General features: G+C 38.4%; 1 protein-coding gene across 1 annotated transcript in view; it reads left to right on the top strand.

Moving 5' to 3' along the window:
- Nucleotides 1-264: 264 nt before the first annotated feature.
- The window catches only part of LOC137283491 (probetacellulin-like), a 232,155-nt gene continuing 214,216 nt past the window's right edge, over nucleotides 265-18,203 (top strand). Inside the window, exon 1 of the mRNA XM_067815017.1 lies at nucleotides 265-425. The gene's annotated coding sequence lies outside the window, so the exon portion shown is untranslated. The remainder of the gene's footprint in view (nucleotides 426-18,203) is intronic.

Genomic DNA, 18,203 nt, shown 5'->3' with positions numbered 1-18,203 from the left:
ACACAGAAACAGATGGGTCAATCGTTATAAAAACGTGGTTCGCATGCATATGCAACGAGGTACTTTATGCCCAGCTGTGCATCTGTGAGTCTTCCCTATCGTATTTGTCTATGGTAAGCTTGAAAAAATGTAAATCAGTAAATGTTTAGACACTGATACACAAAAACCTAGAAAGAAACTTTCAATCCGGGAAGCGCTTGCATACGCGGATATCCTCATCCTCAACAGAGCCTCGCCATGAGAAAGTTCACCTGGCAGGTGTTCATGGCAGAGTTGTCTACCTTGAATTCAGCAAACTGCGAGCAAACAGTGCACAAACTTGTAAAAGGAGCGTACATATCTCAGCGAGAACAGGTTGGAAGTTGAATGGGCGCTGTTTTAAGTAAAGCGGGAAGTAATCGAGCGGAACTAGTCAAAGTTTAAAGGTCAGTGTCATTTATTTGCTAGTTAGTGAACGCTGAGGTGAGGCAATGACGGGCACGTCATGTAAACGACAGCTCGTGAATTGTCAAAACAGGCAATTATCGCTTGAAAAGTTTAGTGCGAACGACCGGGAAAGTTGTTGCTCGATGTACATTTATACCAATGCTTTGATACCGATTTATTATCTTGTGTCAATGTATGTCACAGCGCAACAGCTGTATGTAATCCCGTGGCACCACAACATCGCGCATGGGCGTGTCGCCCACCTTGGCACGTTAGGACTCGGCTTCAAGACGGACAGAGCACCTGATCGTCGCTCGATTATTTAACCGGCAACATAGATTCCATTCACAATGACCTCCATATTGATTAATTGGTAGGACTATGAAAACTCTATGGATCTCACAGACTGTCTGGCGATTACACAAACACACATAGAGGTCTTTATTGAGGTGTCCTTGGAGGTTGATATAAACACTACCACAACCCATACAATTGTGAGAGGTCATGTATCACCCAGGTGGATTCCCTTCCAGTGGAGGCCAGTCGGTCACTGAACAGCATGGCCTAGGAAAGATCATGTGCTATCTATCCTACTCCTAAGCTTAGCATTGGAGTCTAAATTATTTGTACTTATGTGCGTCAATCAAACCTGACCCTCATATTGTGACATGTTTTTCAGAAAGTGTTGTGATATTTTTTTTCTTTTATCAGTGAAAAACTTTGTGCCCACTGTTGTTACTCTCTCTGTACAATATATATAGTTAATATTTATGTGTGTATAAAATATGGTACATATTTATTAATGTATTGTTGTGATCCACAAAATTGGTCAATGCTGAATTAGAGATAATGCTACAATGTTGAAGATTTTACCATGTGTATCAATTTTGATATCAGTATTGAAAGTTTGTTAAAGCTACTCATTATATGAGGGACAATAAATGGCATAATCATATATGTTGTGGCAATTACAAGGTATTATTTACTTTTTATAGCAAAAAATCCTGACAAAACATCACTTCCATTCCACATATGTACAACGGGGTCTGGAGTCATCCCACAGATGGCATCCTTTACCTTGTCAGCTTGCTGAAAGGGGTTGACCCCATTGGTCATGTGGACAAGGCATCTGACTTCAGATCAAAAGGTCTGTGGTTCAAATCCAGCCAATCATTAATTAATTGTCAAGTGGTAAATTATGTATTTGTGACTTCAACCTGGTTCATACTGTTCTCCAAACTGCAACACAGCTAAGAAACCCAAACTCTGATAGCCATAGACCAATGTAAATTGATATCCACTTGTATTAATGGATACGTAATTGTACTAAATTAAACACTTCACAAATAAGCTCTTCTGAGGAATTCTATTCAATACAGCTTATTCAGTATGCAACAGAACGTATGTACGTTACTGTATTGATTCAGAAGGCAATAAAGTGCCTTAATTCTTTGGTAATTAGTTGCTCTGAGAGAGACTTATCTACAAAGCCTACTTAATTAGATTTATTTATGAGTCATTAAACATGTATAGAGACATGTTCCTTCAGTGTGAATCTCACGGCCCTGAGCATTAGGGAGATGTTGATTGCATTTTGGAAGAATAAGGCAAAATCAGCTGCCGCCAGATGAGTGATTCCTTCACAATCTTCTTGAATAACATGGAGACTGAATTAAGACTTTGTTTATAGATCTCTGTTAAATGTTTAAACTATGATTTGTTGAGGGTTAGAAGAGTAGCCTTCATTTTGAGGTGTGGAGAATGAGTTTTTCTGTTTCAGCAGCTAATGGAATATCTCATTTGTATTGACGTTGGTTTGATTGTACGTCCATCCAATTTTGTAGCAGATTCATGATGTAGATGGTTTTGTATTCATATATTGCATCATTAGGCTTTTTTCAAATATGACCATTTAAATAAGTGAGAGGCATCTCTTTTTTTTGAATTTAAGATCATTTCTGATGGCATTTGTTAGATTATATTGACTTTCCTTTGCATGTGTTTGTGAGGTTTGCTTCCAGTGAGTTAAGATACATTCACCTTTCTTAAGACACCAGGTATCGTCTCTGTTTGACACACACACTCATGTTATAGTCAGACTTGTGTAATCATCCCAATTAATATTGGGTGTTTTATGGTGGAAATGGTTTCATTGATGATGTCTTAGATGTGTATGTTAAGTAGAAAGAACATATCCCAGTATCCATTTAAAAAATGTAAGGAATATTTTCATTATTACACTTACAGAAAGGGAGCCTCAAGATACTGTGTGATAATACAGCTGAAAAAATTCATTTTTTGATGATTTTATACCAAATATGCTTCACTATGTATCAGGGGATATGCTTGGTACAGGCAATAAGATGTTGCCTTTGGCTGTGCTGAGTTGCCTCCCTTTGGCATGCCAGAAACCTGTCATTGTGGGTTCTAATAGAATATGACTGGAATGCTGTTCAAAGGAGCATCAAGCCCAACTGACTTGCTGATCAGCATCTGTACAAGACATTTTAAAATGTCACATTCATACTAATTAGATTAAGCTGTAAGACCTAATATCTGTCTCTATGGTATTTTTGTCTTCAGGTGACATATATTTCTTTAATAAAAATACAATTTTAGCAAGACTACACCAGTTCATTAAAAAGTATGGCTCAGTACTAGTGGTAGCCAAGTGGTTAAAGTGTTCACCTGTCACAACAAAGGCCTGGGTTTGATTTCCCGCATGACTGCAACATGTCATCAAGCCAGGATATTGCTGGAATATTAAATGTCACATGCAACCAAAAAATCAAACATAATTAAAACACAAATATCACTTATTCATGACATATAATATACATTGCTGCTTGTGAAAAACAAATACACTAAATATGCGTACAATCGCGATTCAAAAGTGCAATATTTTGTACTTGGGCTTACTTCCCCCGAAACGAAGCCCTCGGGAGACTGAACCCAGTCATAGCGGGTGGGTGTGCACTCAAGTGTAACGACAGCTTCCGATTGACTGGTTCATTTGCTGAAATGCTGAGGCCTCATTGAGTGTTCAGAAAGATGATCTGTGATGGCATTTTAGAACTATGGCGAGTCACAAGAAAGTAAGATTCTTTATGGATAACAACTTCTTTTATTGTACTTAATGCGTCATTTCAGTATGGATTTATCTGCCACTGTCAAACAAAATCATATACACGAGAAGAAGTTGTTATCCATAAAGAAGGTATATAGAGATGTTGGATTTTGTAAATACATGTTCTCTGAATCTGCGGGTTTTTTTTGTTGCGTATAGGCTGATAGGTGTTAAGTTCAAATTGCATGTGGTCAATGATTGAAGCTGTGTATTGCATAATGTCTTTAGCAGACAAACAGGCAGACATATAGGTGTCAATAAACCAGACATTGAGCTTTCTCTGTGACAGAGGCTGCTTACCATAATCAACAAGTTTTTTATGTAACGAGTAGATTATTTACTTGTTTGTTTACACAACCAAGATTAGGCTACAGCTCATGACCTCATACTCCGGGCTTGCATACTGTTTCAAGCTCCACGAACCTGTTCACTTCGCATGCGGTTTGAGCGCAGCGCAGCACAGCTGTTGAAACCACTTTTTCCCCCAGTGCTGGGGGAAAAGTAGTGAATCGTCTAAACTTTATTTTCATCACGTTTTTTTTAACTTTATGGGTTTAATTGGCATTTTTGATGATTTGTTTCGGTAAGTGCATACCAAAAGGTATCAGAATCTGCCAAGTTGTGTTTTACATTGCATGTGACCTTTAATAAACATGACCAGAAAACATACTCATATGAAGTGTCTACCTTCTTTTCATATGGTATTTTGTTTCCGTTAACTAATTAACAAAACTTGAAACAAGTTTTTAATTTGTGTGAAGATGTCAGAGATTCCAATTAAGTTATATGCTCTTTTCAAAGCATTTGAATGGACAAATAGTTGCTTGAGTTTTTTTTCATGTTAGTTGTCTTTTGATAAAACAGATAAAAATTGAGTTTGGAGGAATTGTCATTGAAGAAGATTGACTTTGAAATGAGTATCATATTTCATAAGGACTTGCAATGATCAAATTTTTCAATTTGATCATCTCTTTGGCATACTTAAGAAAACCATTCTCGCAGGAATGATTTTTACCAAAGCCACAAATATCAAAACTATCTTGTCAAAACAACCTGACATTTAGTTCAGGGAATGCCACGATATTGCCAACATACATTATGCCAAGACTGAAATGTACGTGTATAGATATGTTCGGGCAGGAAATGTACGAGGGTACATTGCATCAGGTGATACCAGAGCCGGTTCTGGCAGCTGCTGTTGCTGCCGATGCACCACTGCGGCTTGTAACCAATATAGACAAGGCTCTATTTGCAGCTGATGGTTTAACCTGTTAAAGTGTTAGTGATACGTTAGGACTGCACAGCGTGATAGTGAGGGTGGCGAGAGAGCTGGCATCAGAAATAGGGCTGTGTGGCTTACACATGGGAATGTGGTAAAAGATGAGATTGCTGGAATGTGATTAATGTCATAAACTGTAGAATTTATGACCAATGTTTGAAAAGATAACTACATTAGCAAATTAGGTTGTTTCTGTTTCTATTTATGATATACCATGCTCTGACAGAAGATAGAATGCATATTCCCTGTCCAGACCACATGAAAGATGATAAGACATGGTACCAGTTGTTAGACTACCAGGTGATCTTCACTGAGGAGATGTAACTCAGTGAAACTAGGACTGGTCAGTGGGACATAAAGTGTGTCTTGCTGTAAGGTTTTAAGCCTAAATTGGGGTATGGCATCTCAGTCAATTTGGACCCATAAAGGTTCATTGTAGAATCCACCTATAGCAGCCCATGCATCTTGTAAGAGGTGACTAAAGGGATCGGGTGTAATGGCTTGGTTTGACTTATGCCATTGCATCCAGATTACATAGATTGATGATCATGCTGATGATCACTGGGTTATCTGGTCAGGATTAAATTATTTATGGTGCCACCCTATAGCTAAAATATCGCTGAATGTGGCATTAAACTCACTCACTCACCCACTCAGATCAGCAGTATATAGCCAGAAATAGTCTGGACTCGTACAAACAAATACAGATTTTGTACAAAAAACACACTCTCACAGGAAACCTGATAGGATTTTGAGGAATCCTGGCATTTTCCTGACATTTTGTGGCAGTGTCTGTGTATATTCAGTAGTGTTTGTTTTTATCATAGAAAACAAACTCATAAAGTGAACTCTTATATGGTAATCAGTTTGGAATACAGCTTCTTTCGACATAACACATTTGCCATGTGGTCCTTAGAGTAAGAGTGGTTAAAGTGTTCTCTTGTGTTGCCAATGACCCAGGTTCGATTCTGGTCATGGGTTGAACGAACCCCATTTCTCTTGTCTCCTGTCATGTTATTGCTGGTATAGTGATAGAATCACAGTAAAACTAATATCGCTCACTTATTTAGAAGAAAAAATAAAACATTCATTAAAATGTAATAGATATTTCCCTTACAAGTTCTGCAGTTGCAGTTTAAACATGCTCTGTAGCTTCACTTTGCACATGCTCTGTGGCTGCACTTCACACATGCTGTCTTGTTGAAGTGATTGATGTAATGAGCATCAGTTTGTGGCATTGAAAAAGTCAACCTTTGGACTGCGTATGACCATCAGATTCCCTCAGCGCTTTGTTAAAACAGGCATGTGTAGCTTAAACACAAATTGTAATGAAGATCCTCATGCAGGCATGTGTAGCTTAAACACAACTTGTAATGAAGATCCTCATGCAGGCATGTGTAGCTTAAACACAAATGTAATGAAGATCCTCTTGCAGGCATGTGTAGCTTAAATCACAAATTGTAATGAAGATCCTCATGCAGGCATGATGATTTCATATATCACAACCTAATAGTAATAACAATATTGACTATTTATGAGCATTTGTTTCCACACACTTATGCATGCTCAAGACACTAACACATTATTACGATAATCCAAACTGCAAGTTAGGCCCTAAAAGGTTAATAGTCATATGGCTTATCCTACCAGGTACCCATTCATAACAGGAACAAAACAGAGGCATTTTGTGAATGAACTCACTTGCCTAAGGTGAGATGTTATGTGTCACATGTATAAATAGAGGATACTAAACGACATTCTGTGTAATACCATTTTTATTAAACAAGTTAATGATTTGGTATCAAACGAGCGAAAGCGAGTTTGATACTAAATCTTTAATGAGTTTAATGAAAATGGTATTTTACGGAAGCAAGTTTAGTATTCTGGTTCTTACTCGCCAACATAAATTGACAGAAACTGCGGCGAAATTGCCCATAGTGTGAGGACACTCAGCTTTCAAGTCAAGCAAGGTCTAGTAAAATCGTGACATCAACATTTGCATTGTGACGTCACAACTTTGAACCATTTTGATGTCATAGGTCAAGCAGTATTACACTAGTGTAATATTGAAGTGGAAGTATTACACTGCAGTATCTTCCACGGGAGAGTAATAATGCTCAGTATTCTCCTGAATTAGACTGGTTGTATAAATACAAAATGGTTGAGGATATTATGGGAATGGTTCACTGTGGACCATTCATGATGACGCTAAGTGTTCACAGAATGGAAACACAACTAATGTTACATACCTGGAATATTGGTTGAAGCAGGAAGCAGGAAACCTTTACCCCTTCCTAAAATGTGCTTGTTATAAGTTCATATTAGGTTTCAACACATTCTCTCATCATAGAGTGGAAGCTATCAAAACAGGCATCTGTCCAATCCAGCAAGTTGTCAACGCCAGCATAAAATATCAGCCCTGTTCGTGACTTGTACATTTATCAGCAGCTGCACAATCCGGCGCGTTATTTAAACTGGATTATTTCTTCAGTCCTGAAGAGTGCCAACTTAGAGATCTTTCTCTGTATTTCAAAAGTAACGCTAGTTTTTGTTCATATTTTCTGTTGTGTAAATCCATAGCAGGTAAAATAAAATTGGTAGTATACATAATAGTGGGTGATGTCAATATATGTTATATATATCAACAATTGATGATGTTGATGAAAATCTGTATCACTATCTGTTGTGTTCATACATAAGATTGATGTTGACATCAATTGTATTTGTACATGATAGGTGTGGTTGTTGGAAGTGGGGACTATGTATTCAGCGGCCTTGACATTATTTTCAAGATCACCACGACACTTTGGCCACTTTTCAGATTCTTTCAGAACGTGATATCTCATGAGCTATTGTACTCAACATCTTCAAATTTAGTGACAGCCTACACTGGGGGATTATGCAGACACCATGTAGTTTTGGTGATCTTGATCTTATTTTCAAGGTCATCACGATACTTTGGCCACTTTTCAGATTCTTGTACCAATATCTTCAAATTTGATGACAGCCTACATTTTGTGATTATGCAGACACCAGTCAGTTTTGGTGACCATGACCTTGTTTTCAAGGTCACCACGACACTTTGGCTGCTTTTCAGATTGTTGATATCTCACAAACTACTGTACCCAATATCTTCAAATTTGGTGACACGGAGACACGGGTCAGTTTTGGTGACTTTGAGCTTATTTTCAAGGTCACAACGACACTTTGGCCACTGTTCAGTTTCTTGTACCCAATATCATCAACTACAAATAGACCCTTTTAATAATCTTTTTAATCTTTCTGGCCAGTAAATTTGGGGTGCAAATGAAACGTAGTCAGTAAAAGGGATAGGAGGGGAAAGGGGGCTACAAAGGCTTTGGTTGATAGATAGTGGCTTATATCAGACGTGATCCAAAACCCCTGTTGTATATAGTACTAATGTGTGATGTCGAAATGTGTTGAATGAATTGTAGGTGATGTCAATATCTGTTATTTTTTACATGGTAGGTGATATCATTACCTGTTTTTCATATCCATAGTATATCGTTATACCTTTTGTTTTGAGTGAATTTGCATTTTGTGATATATTTCACTTTTTGAGCTGAAATTAATAATGCTGTTTGCCAGCTGCATGCTCTGTCCATGCGGCAAGCATGATTGATTTGTGTAGTGAGACAGGCAACATGTCAATGTCATTATGACATGTTGATGTAAGTAGGTTGGACATGACTTCCTCATTAAGCTGCAGCAATGTTTTGTATGCAGGACACGGTCACGCCTCTTTGTGTAGGTGGGAAGTATGTAGACACAACTGTGTCAAGTCAGAGTGAGAGAGTGACACACTGACTTTCTGTGACCTGTTCATTGTTAACAGTGTAGGGGAGAGCTGTGGTTTCTGTGCAACATGTGTGATACGTGACATAACTGTTATTGACAGACAGGTACACATGCAGATCTTTATCATTTTTTATACAGCTGTATAATAAACTTAACAGGACAGTTTTGTATATTTTATTTCTCACACATTTGGGTTCATGATTTACAATGAGCCTGCAAAAGCCATGTCAATAGCATGAAGTCATAAAGTGCATGTTTTAATTATTCTGATTGTGATTTGGTTTTGAGTGATAATAACAATCGCCCCACTGATTTTCTTCAAGATAATGATTGCAAGATATTTTATCAAAACTCTCTTCAGCACTAACTATTGTATGATGGTTGTTATTGTGAGATAGACATGTACTGTTTTAATGATGGCATTGGTGAAAGATATCTGTGGACTGTTTATGAGACTGGAATGTAAGTTGTGTGGCAGGGGTGTACTTGGGTGTCGGGTGTGAATATGTATTGTCACCATGGATTGAGGTGGTATGATGCTATAAATTATAAATGTGTATTGTAGGGTGTTGGTGGGGAATTGCCCGTTCATTCACAACATGCCACACCCACAATGCACATTCATAGGCAAAAGGCAAGTAGAATATTTCCTTGGGTTTTTTTTAACTACTTGAGGCGTCATTCTTATCACTGTTCCATTCTTTAAGCTTGTTCATACATTACAACGGTACGTTTAATATCAGTTTGTTCTGGAATGAAGAAATTAACACCTTAGTTGTTCCAGAATGATAAAAATAACACTTGACTAACGTATCATGTATAATGTTGTAACAGCTGTGAGGTAGGTATATCATTGTGTCCCTTTTTGTATTGCATATCAAGTTGTTCAAATGTTTTACTATTGACTTACCTGCTGGCATGTGGAACAACCTGACAGAGCTTGTCTGTTCATCCATGTAATCAATGTGAAAAAGTATCTCACTTCATCAAACTTCTCCCAGTGGGTTATTACATACCAATATGCTGGGATCAATCTCTCAGAGCTGCTTGACAAGAGATCTCTGTGTTGTAGAACTTACCAATTTGGGTGACAGACAGATGCATGTTCCTTGCTGGCAGATGTAATCTGCAACATGATTTATGTGAAATGCTGTCTCACATGGGGGAATACTGTGACAATTTCTGAGGGGCATAAATGACATCATTCACCTTTTAGTGGGTATGATACATCACATTCCATGTTTCCCATATTTCTTTCTTTAAGAGGGATTTCAGATTTCAGTCTTGCCTTTCAATTTCCACACTAATCCTTTGGCTACAAAATTTGAAGGCTGTAATTCTAAACCAGTAAACAATGTTGAAGCAAGTTTGTATACTAGTAGGTGTTGTAGCCTAGTTGTTAAAGTGTTTGCTCATCACACCAAATATCTGGGTTCGATTCACCAAATGAGTGTAATGTGCAAAGCCCATTCACTCACTCATTTACTCACTCATACTGTTCACCTCAATCATGTCAATGTTTGTCTGTTCAAAACTCGTTTATAGTCAGCTGGTTTCATGTAGTACTGTAGATGTAGATCTCACCAAAGTGTTGAGTGACAATGACCTGTAGATGTAGATCTCACCAAAATGTTGAGTGACAATGACCTGTAGATGTAGATCTCACCAAAATGTTGAGTGACAATAACCTGTAGATGTGGATTTCACCAAAATGTTGAGTGACAATGACCTGTAGATGTAGATTTCACCAAAATGTTGAGTGACAATGACCTGCAGATGTAGATCTCACCAAAATGTTGAGTGACAATGACCTGTAGATGTAGATCTCACCAAAATGTTGAGTGACAATGACCTGTAGATGTAGATCTCACCAAAATGTTGAGTGACAATGACCTGTAGATGTAGATCTCACCAAAATGTTGAGTGACAATGACCTGTAGATGTGGATCTTACCAAAGTGTTGAGTGACAATGACCTGTAGATGTGGATCTTACCAAAGTGCTGTGTGACAGTGACTGGTAGATGTGGATGTCACCAAACTGCAACATATAACATAGATCCAAGATTGTAGGCTTAAAGACCATTGATGTATAGTAGTTTTATAAAGAGGCCATTCTAGATAAGCCCACCAATCTCTGGCCCCTCTAAGTAATGGAAGGAATTACAGCAAATTTGAAGGAATTGCATCTCAAATGTAAACAAACGCAGCCCACTCGCGAAACAATTGCAGCGATATCAGTAGTTTAGCTGTAATAACAGTGACACAACAGAGGTTGTTTACGTCTGAAATTAGGAAGCCTCTGGGGGCATGACTTATGACGCAGACATCTGATAGTAGTTGGTCATATATGGAGGCGCTGAACAGAATCAGAAACAGACAAGTCTTACTCACCTACAGCTCATATGGAGACATGAATAAACATCTATTTTTGCTTTGGATACTTTTCAGAGGTCTCAAATGAAATAAATTTTGAAGAGGTAATACAAGGTTGAATGAATGGAAGGACCGTCATGATGATGATGTCATTGAACTCTTGATGACATGGATTGTTGTTTACTATGTCAACATCTCTTGCTCTCTCTCTCTCTCTCTCTCTCTCTCTCTCTCTCTCTCTCACTCTCATTCACTCTCATTCACTCACTCTTCCACTGCTGTCATGAATGCAAAACTTTCCGTTAGACATTTGACTGACATTCCTGGACTTCACAGAAATTTAAAAGACACCTTGCACAAATATTGTTTCAGAAAACCTGAAAGTATGATTTATTAAGAAGATCTTTTATTAAACTGTTATTTAATATGTGGTATTTTTATCATATTCTTTATAGCAACCTTCTTTTTATTTTGTGTACATAATGTGATTGCTAGTACATTTCATTTCACTTTTGTAATTAAGATGAAATGAAATATTGATTTCCATCAGGGCTATGTAAAACCTGTTACATTTGTTCATCCAAGGAATTTATACAAGAATACAAGTACAAACGACTGAAGCAAATACGTATGAAACATCTTGCTCTGGTGTGAATTCTCATTTGCTTAATTCCTCAGTGGGGAAAAATGGGAACACTTTTAAAAATAAAGAATATGAATTCTGTCATTGCATTAAGAAGCCACTTTCGGTGAAAATCAAATCTGACTTTCTTTTACAACTGTAATGATTTTCTTGCAAGACAAATAAGTAGCAATTATACATTTGCTTTGTCTTTGCTACAAATGTGAAGCAAACAACTTTCAACATCTGTGTTTGTCTGTCACTGTAATGAAAAGTCACAATCACCCTTGAGACAGAGAACATTTTCACTGAATGCCAAGTTTGTAGAGAAATACATCATCACTCAGCACCAAGGGTGTTGAGATCATCTGTGAACTTCAAGGATGTTTAAACATTATCATTGAATACCAAGTGTGTTTAGAAGTACTTCATCATGAAATGCCCAGGATGTTCCAATAAACATTATCACTAAACATAAGGATGTTTACATGAACTTTATCTCTGAATACCAAAGATACTTAGATGAACATTATTGTTCAGTACCAAGAATGTTTATGAATGTTTACCCCAAGGATGTTTGCATGAAGATTATAAATGAATACCAATGATGTTGACATGAACTTTATCTCTGAACACCCGAGGTTGTTTACATGAACATTATCATTGAACATCAACAATACTGAGAAGTACTTCATCACTGAACTAAAGTTACGCTGAAGGAACATTGCTGACCACACAGGACCTTTGTCCTGTTGAAACATTAGCAGAATAAACTGTACCTAGGCATAGTAAGTGTGGCTGTACTAGCAGCTCACATTCTTAGAGTTCCAGGCATGTGTGCAGAAGGGTTAGTCTCCAGAGGGTGGACTAGCTGTTTCAGGTTGTTATGAAACAAGGGTTATCATGTGGTGCCTGATGGATAATGATTTGTGGAGGTCCTGTAACTGGTGACTTATTAGTCTGTTCCTAGTAGAAGGCATTGTAGTGATGGCATGAGAAAAAAAATTACATGATGTTGTCAGTGCTTCCAGGGTTTGTTCTTTGAAGTCATATGTGAAGTCATGTTGTGTAAGTCTCCTTTGTGTCCTATTGTGACAATGCCCTGTTATATCCTGTTGTCCTATTCTGCCAGTGTTCGTCTGTCTCCTGTTGTGCAAATACTGTGTTATGTCATGTTGTGACAATGATGTTGTGTCAATGCTTGCTTATTCCCTATTGTGACAATTCTTTATTATGTCCATTTGTGACAGTGCACAGTTATATCCTGTTGTGTCAATGCTTGCTTATTCCCTATTGTGACAATTCTTTATTATGTCCATTTGTGACAGTGCACAGTTATATCCTGTTGTGTCAATGCTCTATCTAGTTCCCTTATGTCAGTGTTCTCTTATGTGGTGTACTATAAGGCTGAATAATGTGTGAACCTTTCATATGTCACTTCAATGATTGAGACCTATGTTATAATACAAACACTATTTTTACTTCATTGACACAAATCTAAACATGATTAACAACAGTGGGTGAGTGGGTGAGTTTAGTTTTACGCCGCACTCAGCAATATTCCAGCTATATGGCGGCAGTCTGTAAATAATCAAGTCTGGACCAGACAATCCAGTGATCAACAACATGAGCATCGATTTACGCAATTGGGAAGCCTGACCACCCGATCTCATTAGTCACCTCTTACGACAAGCATAGTTGCCTTTTATGGCAAGCATGGTTTGCTCAAGGCCTATTCTACCATGGGACCTTCACGGGTCGATTAACAACAGAATGTTGAAAGTCTTGTCTTCCTCTACCAGCAGCATTATGTGATATGTATGAAGAAGGGTAAATGATAAATACCAGAGCAGGTTTCAGGCAAAGAACCAGGGCATTGTAGCTCACCCATCTCTTGCAGGATCCCATAGTTTTGGGTTTGAATCCCAAATTCTACTAACTGTGGTTCATGGATGGTCAGTACCATACCCATGATATTATGCACCATATATCTGTCACCTTATTAAAAGTTATTCTGACATACAGTGTCACACACCTGTCACACACTTAGTCAGCTGAGGGCATCTCCCATGGTTTCACAGGTAATTAAATCATTTTAGATATTAATAATGTTTTTATAGAATTTTCTTAGACACATATTAGCAATGCCTCTTGACAGATCTCCTGTTTCCTAAAATATTTGTCACAACATATGTAACTGTAAATCAATAGTTTGCACATTAAACATTAAAAAAGAATAAAATCTTGGAAATATGGCTCTTGGAGTAACAAACACGTTGAGGTTTTCAAGGCTGTGGTTTCTTTTATAGCACCAACTGCTGACTCAAAGTTGTGTTTATGTTAGTGATGGCCATGTAGATACATATCAAAGAAATCACATTTTAGATCAATATAGCAGGTTGCAAAAATGTCTAAAATATGGACATGTTTTTGGAACTGACATGTAAAGCAGGGCTTGCACTTCATTACCAAACACACTGCAGTCATGAGAGCCACATGGTATTCAGGACTGAACTGGGGGGTATCTGTTCACGAATGTTATATGAAATGTGTAATTTGTTTTGAATGAATGAGGCATACAAGAGGGCATTAACTTAAACATGTAGTATTGGAAATTACAGAATAGGCTCAGAAGGTTATTTACTGGCTGGTCTAGACATATAAATTGCAGCAGCCATATTCAAACACCTGCCACATGGCCTTGATTATTAACACTGATGTAGGAGACAATCTCACACACCATGGCATAAATCATGATCAGATTATATGTATGTATGTGTGTTTCTCACTATGCTAGGTAACACATTATACTTATTTTAAATTTACTGATTCTGCTGTCTCAAGATGAAATAATTCACCGATGCCGTAAACTTTGACCACTTTATTTAAATCTAACTCAGGTGACTGTTGGATTGAACAATACTTTGACTTCTTCTCTTTGTGGATCCAGCTCAGATGACCCACAGATTGAACAACACTTTGACTTCTCCTTGTAGACACAACCCAGTTGACTGTCAGATTGAACAATTTGCCCTCTTCTCCTTGTAGACACAAGCTAGTTGACAGTCAGATTGAACAATTTGACCTCCTCCCCTTGTAGACACAACCCAGTTGACTGTCAGGTTGAACAATTTGACCTCTTCCCTTGTAGACACAAACCAGCTGACTGTCAAATTTCTTAACACTTTGATGTCTTCACGGAGTAGACCCAACTCGACTGACTGCCAGATTCAAGCTTAAATGTCTATAATGACACTCACTATTGCCCCCCAAACTACTGTAAGATTGCTATCAGATAGCTCAGCATCAAGTGCCATGTCCTATATTACAGCACTTCCCAGATAGTGTTGTTCCAGAGTTTCTGTGTAAGGTCCAGTCAAAGGAATGTCCAGTATCTGATCTGGAAATGTGCATATGTTTATTGCCCAATATCTTCACAAGGATATAGATACGAGGGGATGTCAATAAGTTTTGAGCCTTGCATAGAAAAACACAAAATATTGGTATGAACCACATTAATTTTTCAACATAGTCCCCTAGTGAGTCAAGACACTTGTTCCATCTTTTCTGTCAGTCACTGATGCCATCTCTGTAGAAGGCGCCATTTTGGTCCTCAAACCAAGCCTCAGTAGCAGCAATAAGCTCATCATCCTGAAATCTATGACCACGCAAGTGTTTCTTGAGATTTGGGAACAGATGGTAATCACTTGATGCCAGGTCTGGAGAGTAAGGGGGATGCGGCAAGATTTAGTACCCGCGTTCCTGGACAGCAGCGGCTGCAATGCAAGAGGTGTGTAGAAGAATACCATGTCTGATCTTGCCCTGGCGCTTCTCCTTGATTTACTGTCGCACTTGCCTCAACAAGTTAGCGTAATATTCCCCATGCATTGTTCTTCCTTTTGGTAAGTAATCTATGTAGAAGACGCCTTTGCTATCCCAGGAGACTGTCGCAGTTACCTTCTTCACTGATCTGGAGGCTTTGAACTTTTTGGTCCTGGGAGAAGTGACATGTTTCCATTCCATGGATTCTTGTTTGCTCTCAGAATCATAGTGGTGGATCCAGGTTTCATCACAGGTTACTAGCCTAAAGTGAAAATCCTCTGGATTCTTGTTGTATCTGGTTAGCATGGAGTTGCTTATGGTGATCCTTTTTGCTTCATTTCATCTGTAAGCATTCTTGGCACCCATCTTGCACACACCTTAGACATGATGAGATGTTCATGAAGAATTGTCTCAATGGAGTGTGAGTGTGATTCGACGATTTTCCAGCAAAAGTCTATGCACTCTGTCAATGTTTTCCTGACTAGTGCTTGTTGTTGGGCGACCTGGACGGGGGTCATCTTCAAGACTCTCTCTACCATGCTTAAATTCATTGACCCATCGTTTGATGGTAGCAGATGAAGGGGAAGACTTCCCATAAACTGCCGAAAGCCTTTCTTCAATGTTCTTCGCCGAGTTTCCTTCAAGAACTAAAAACTTAATTACTGCTCTATATGCAATTTTATTCATTTTCATTGCCGTTAGGGGGGTCTCTTTCTGTCAATGTGAGCTGTTCAATAACTTCTGAGAGTAGGATACCAAAACTTATATATCACATCAGCTACACTCCAAGGTTCAATGTCGTACCATAGGCTGTGACACCTGGGTATGAAAAATGCTCAAGGCTCAAAACTTATTGACATCCCCTCGTACCAATATCATACTTATTTTCAAGGAACAACATAAAAAAATAATCTGAAAGCACTGATCTGGCACCTTTAATGCATAATTCGGGGACACTTTAATTAATTCTTGGTTTACAGCAATGTTTCATAAATGGGGTATTGTCATACATCAGTCTGTATGTGTTGACTAGTCTGCTAGCCATAGGCATGCTGCACATGCCGGGATGAAAGCGAGTTGTATTGCGAATCTTCACAAGTGTCACTGCAGTTGCATCTCAGAGTTATAGAGCTGTATAATATTGCACATTTATTAACGTTTGGGCCTCTAATCAGACTAAGTGATTCTTGGAGTGGAGTCGTGATTAATCCCTGACTTTTGCTTCCAGTGTCTTTAGAGAGGATCCTAGTCGAGACGATAAACTTGAAATATGATAGTACATGAGCGCCATTAGTTGAGGGACAACAAAGTGTCTGTTGAGTGCTATACATAGCCTCTGGATGAAAGCTATTGACTGTGTAGACAGATAAAATCAAAGCTTGCACAATTTCCTCTGGTGGAATCAGCTTAATTAATGCTGGGCAGCAGTTGAGAGTCACAGTATTTTAACACTTTGCATTTGTTGTGGGATATTGTCTTTATTGTGTTAGCCATAAAAGGCGACTATGCTTGTTGTAAGGGGTCTAACGGGATCGGGTGGTAAGACTCGCTGACTTGGTTGACACATGCCATCGGTTCCCAATTGCGCAGATCGATGCTTATGTTGTTGATCACTGGATTGTCTGGTCCAGACTCGATTATTTACAGACCGCTGCCATATAGCTGGAATATTGCTGAGTGCAGTGTAAAACTAAACTCACTCACTCACCCTTTATTGTGTTATAGCAAGTGTTTGACAGAAAGAGTGATGGAAGCTTCAACCATTGTAGAAATGAAAGATGAAAGATGGCATCTTTTGAGGCTAATAGAGATTGCCACATAATGATGGTCTTGATACGTTTGTCCTTCGTTTGCCATCATGGAGAAGTATTCACCTAAATAGTTGTCTGGTGAAATTTGATGAAATATCTCCTTGAATGGATTGGGTATTATTGGTTACAGATGTCCTTGAATGGATAGGTGTATGATCCAGCTTGACTTTCAACATGGAGGAAAAAAACCAGATTCTTGCAGATTTACAGGGATTCTCTGTGATTTGGTGTCTGTTGGAGTCCTGGTTCAGATGTTATGATGAATGTCTCATGAAAAACAAGACTTAATCTCTTTGTATTTAGGGTGATCTGACAAACAGACAGATGAAGTGTGCATGACATGGATCAAATTTGATGTGAATGAATACCATGGTAGAAATCTGCATAAAGCTGATAAAACAGGATTCAAACCTGCCTTCTCAGGTTCAGGACCTTGAACAAGTAGGCTACTTGAAACACTTTTACTTAGTCAGTCTCTGACTGTCCATGAACAACATTACTTACCCTTCCTGCAGTTCTTCACCGCTGAATGATTCCAACCCCAAATCGGTGGCCCCCTTTTGGCCCCATTTCAGTTTAAATGGGTCTATTTGTTACTGTAACAATTTGATATGTTCACAGACAAAGTGTTAGCCATCAGTCTTCCTGTATGTAAACAATATATTACTGTATTGATAACTGACCTGATTGCTTTATTCTGCTACCCGGTGTGTGAATATGTTGTGATGGAGTTTCTAACTCTGCTTCATAAAGTAACAACACAATCACTCTGGCCCACAAACAAAAAACACAGTATCTGCTTGTACCAATGTTTGTGTAAATCTGACTCTGCTCAAACACTCCAAACTATGCCTTAGAGTATCCAGTAGGATTGCCATGCCCTTGAAGACCATGGAGGTCACACGAGGATTCTCTCTCCCCAC

The sequence above is a fragment of the Haliotis asinina genome, chromosome 5 (assembly GCF_037392515.1).
Source record: "Haliotis asinina isolate JCU_RB_2024 chromosome 5, JCU_Hal_asi_v2, whole genome shotgun sequence".
Classification (NCBI taxonomy): Eukaryota; Metazoa; Mollusca; class Gastropoda; order Lepetellida; family Haliotidae; genus Haliotis; species Haliotis asinina.
The sequence above is the reverse complement of the archived record's forward strand: the minus strand, read 5'-3'. Positions and strand labels throughout refer to the sequence as shown.